The sequence below is a fragment of the Periplaneta americana genome, chromosome 3 (genome assembly GCF_040183065.1).
Source record: "Periplaneta americana isolate PAMFEO1 chromosome 3, P.americana_PAMFEO1_priV1, whole genome shotgun sequence".
NCBI lineage: Eukaryota > Metazoa > Arthropoda > Insecta > Blattodea > Blattidae > Periplaneta > Periplaneta americana.
In genome coordinates, this window is record NC_091119.1 from 64,642,633 (window position 1) to 64,647,163 (window position 4,531).

Below are 4,531 nucleotides of genomic sequence, written 5' to 3' on the forward strand. Positions count from 1 at the left end.
GTATAGTAAGTTTCGTTTCTGAAGGTTTGACACGTATGTAGGCAAATATTTTGGCCAAAATAGTAGCAATTTTTGAAAACCTAAATTTGCACAATTTAAAATTACAAATTAAAGGTACAAAATTTCATAGATCTACTTAGAATAGTTTAGAAAATTGAAATTTCACATCAGTCTAACCTTAATAGGGTTTCTAGTTTCTACGGTCTTTGTATTTTCTAATCGAGCCAAACAATACAATCTTGTCTCAAGAATAAATTCAGAACTTCACAAATATATTTTGTCATTCTTGCAAATAGCAAATAGGATCAAATTCAGAAATGCTTGATTTGAAAGGGAGAAGTTGGTAAAAATTTGACACTGATACTAATTGGTATGTGACTTTCATTTGCTTTATGTAGAAATATCATTGCTGAATCAACTTAAATTCTAGATTAGTTTTATAAAAATATTTTGGGGCCCAAATTTTGAAAAAATCAAAATCAAAATACAGTCATTCATTAATCTCACAATGTATGCTCGCTTAGGTAGCGGATCGTTCCTTTTTATATTTATAGTCACTGTTTTCCTTTTTCCTTATTTCACCTTGTCACAGAGAAAACAAATGTGCGCTTTTTTTTCAGTTCTCTGTGAACAGTTCTGAACACAGCAGCATTGCATTTTTTCGCATTTAAATTACATTCTTTCCCTATGCAACTGTATACTGCATAGCGCGCTGGACAAACAATGGCGGATTTGTCGGCATTTGCCGGCTCAAACGATTGCGGTACTCTGGATATCCACGGACTCTGACCTAGACTCACTACGAGCGCTGTTCCTCGACCAAAAATTGAACACTTTCGCGCATAGTCATCTTGGGGCAGAGAGCCATGTGATTACAAAATGTTTACATCACAATTCCGCTTAATTTGAAATAACATAGAAGGTTATTCAGTATTATTGAATGTGTTAGGAGTAAGTGCGTATTAATTTAATCAATAGTGTATGTGTGTATATAGTGTTTATATAGTTTAAATGAATCGTTCTCCTGTGATATACGTGAAATCACAGTGTAGGCCTACTATTTTGCTACATATTGAGGCCCATACATATTGTGTTTATATAGTATTTTAATCATGTTATGTGTGAAACCATCGTGTGCTCTTGTGCTGCATACAACTGTACAAAGAGTGTTCTTTTATTATTAATTTCATCATACTCCTATATAAATTCCGCAAGTGGAATCATGGTGTATAGTTGTGCTGCATACAACTGTACGAATCAACGTAAGAAGGATTCGGAAATTTCTTTTCACAAGTAAGTTAGTTACATATATTGTATTAGGATATTGTAAAATGACTGAGCACATTAGTACATATTTATTGTGTTAATAGAAGAAAATGTTTTATAGGAGTAAGCGCAAACTTTCTTTTTAGGTTTCCATTGCAAAAGCCTGAGCTTCTCAGTAAATGGTTATCTGCTGTTAAACGCGATAAATTTATACCATCAATTCACCACAGGCTTTGTTCAGTTCATTTCATAGAATCTTGTTTCTGGAAGACTAATGGTAATAAATTACTGAAACCTGACGCAGTTCCATCAGTTTTTAATTTTCCAGCCCATCTCACAAAGGTAATCACAAAATAAGTTTAAAAGGCCTTAGCCTAGTTAGATTTTTGACCTTTAAAATAATGTTTTTTTTATGTTCATTTATTTGTAACTTATATTGAAGTACGGTACTGAAAGTTACTTATAACATAGATCCATGACTATATTTTGCAAATCATAATTAAAATACTCATAAGTTAATGTTTTTTATGTGTTGGAACCCGTATGTCCACATTCAGAATTTTTACCACTTCTAAAATTTATTTCAGATTGAACAACCATCCCATAGAGTATTAAAGAGGTCATTAGAATCAGACAAACATGAAACAAATGAAGAAAGTAACAGTGGTACTATTTTAATAAATACTGATCAGGTCGTAACAGAGCACAACTATGCTCTTAGTCCCAGAAAAAAATGTAAATTAATGGAAAAAGAGCTGGAAAGAAAGAATGAACAAATTGAAAATTTAAGATGTCTAAATTCCACATACAGAAAGAAAACTCACAAACAAGAGGATTCAATCAACAAATTGAAAGTAGCAGTAAAAGAATTGAAAGAAAAAAATCTTGCCACTGAGCACACACTATCAGTCATGCAGGATAATTTTTCGGATGTGAGGTTAGATATCATTTCTAGAGCAGCTGGTGAACAGAAGGGTGAATATTCTGATATACTTAAGAAGTTTGCCATAACAATGCACTTTTATTCACCAGCTGCATATGACCAGTTACATGACCATGTTTCAGACAACGAATATCCCGAAAACCACATTTTAAGAATAATGCATCTGACAATAAATCTGTATGTGAAAATCAGATGTCATCACACTGCAAAATCATACAGTATTGCTTTGCACAAGAAGATAGTTAGACAACATCTCTCTAAATCAATTTTATTTATGAATCAATAGGTGAGTGCAAAATAAATCTGGTTAAGTATTTTCATACTATCTAGATATGACCTAGTTACAATATTTTGATATTCTTGCACATATTCTATTTAATAATAACAGTTGATGCATTTCCTTGTTTATTGAAATATTTATTATTAGGCCTAAGCAAAATGCACACAATGTGTAAGATTAAGTTAATGGCCTAACTCGATTAATTAAATATTTCAGGAACTCCATCGGTACAGATTTGATGAATTGTGTAAATATGAATAGGCCTAATCACGAAGACAAGAATTTTTAATTGACAATTTAAGCATAACAGCTTAATATTTGTTGTTCACAAAGATGACGATTACTGAATGACAGTTCCAGTTTCTTCAATTATTTGCTGTTGTAGACTACTACAGGAATGCAGGTGATTACGTTTCACTGTTTATATTTGTTTTTATCCTTGTTACTCTTTTAGCTTATATTTGGTTGTTTTTTATAGTGTAGTAATAAACCTTAGTGTCTTTTGCGGTTGCGTTCTATCAGCATTACTTTTCGTCCGCTATTTTCACGACCGCAAGATGCACACAATGTGCAAGATTAAGTTAATGTTCTCACTCGGTTATTGAAATATATTTCAGGAAGCCCATCCTACGGATATGATGAATTATGTAAATAGAAATACGCCCAATTCATAAAGACGACGAAGATTATTGACTGACAGTTGCAGGATTAATATCTTTGATTATTTGATGTTATACCGCAAGATTGCAGGTAATTACGGTTTACTATTTATATTTGTCTTTATCCTTGTTACTCTTAGGCTCATGTTTGGTTGTTTTTATGTTGTATAGTAATAAATCTTAGTTTGTTTTACGATTGCGTTCTATCAGCATTGCTTTCCGACCGCTATCGTCACGGCCCCAAGATGGCGGCGAGCGATCGCTTCAATTTGGGTCCAGTCACTGCCATCGTGATCTAATACAGGCCGTAAGGCAGACCACGTGACTCGCTTAACAGCTGATCGCGAAGGGCGGTCTTTCAACCATATGAATTAGTTGCAGTGCATGAAGAATAACATATATTTCTCTGAAATGCAGTGTAATTGCGTCAGTAAAATTTTAAACAGTGATTGTGAGACACTTGAGACACGATTTACTTGCAATTTAAGGTATAATATTATTTTTGGTGTGAAAATTACGTTGTTGCAGGCAAAGTTTGTATGTGTAATACCTGCCTTTATTTCGATTAAATATTGCGCCCTTATATGGTTAAGTGAAATTTTGGTCTTATAAACAGTAGGCTAAATATGTGTAATAATATATACGTGAAAGTGAAACATTAACTGGCATGTAAAGTAAGTTGGGATTAGGCCTAAGTGCAGCGTTACCGATGTTACTCTTGTCCAATCCATTATTGTTAGTTTACCGTATTTGTCTTATTAAATTTAAATTATTGCGCCCTTTTTATTTGTGAATAACCTACATTATACGAGTAAATAATACGACGTTTGATAATATACACAATTTGAACTAAAAACGAGATACATATAGTATATTACGAAAAATTATACCCTATAGTTTTCATTACTGTTACAGTATCTAGAATTGTAATTAGTTGAAATAAAGCACTCGTGCTTCATTACGAAATTCTTGCACATTAATTTATGCACGTTTCAACAATTTTCAGTTGCATCGCACGCATATTTTAATGTGTTGAAGTTATAGGTTATGTTTATTCTATCAGTACTTGCCTTATTTCCATATTCGCAATTATGCATTATAATTAAGCATAACGCTACGTATAACTTATAAATGCAATTTGTCTACACTTCAATTGTATTTATTCGTTTCAGACGGTACTCCAGTCTGAAGTCTAATTAGTTTAATATGTTACTAGGGCTAAACTAGCGCTGAGGTAGTTCCCTTCGTTTTCATACATCTTGTATATACAAATTAGTTCGGTTCGTTCAGGATTTTAATATGCCTTGCTTATAGGATCAAATGCATCTCCACAAAAAATAAATTCAACTGTTTTCAGTCCAGAAATTACCGGAACTATACCTC

General features: G+C 32.8%; 1 long non-coding RNA gene across 1 annotated transcript; it reads left to right on the top strand.

The window, feature by feature from the left end:
- Positions 1-347: 347 nt before the first annotated feature.
- LOC138696105 (uncharacterized) lies at positions 348-4,139 on the top strand. Its single transcript, XR_011331235.1, has 3 exons — positions 348-1,608; positions 1,854-2,495; positions 2,706-4,139. It is a non-coding gene; the product is annotated as an uncharacterized lncRNA (long non-coding RNA).
- Positions 4,140-4,531: the final 392 nt, after the last annotated feature.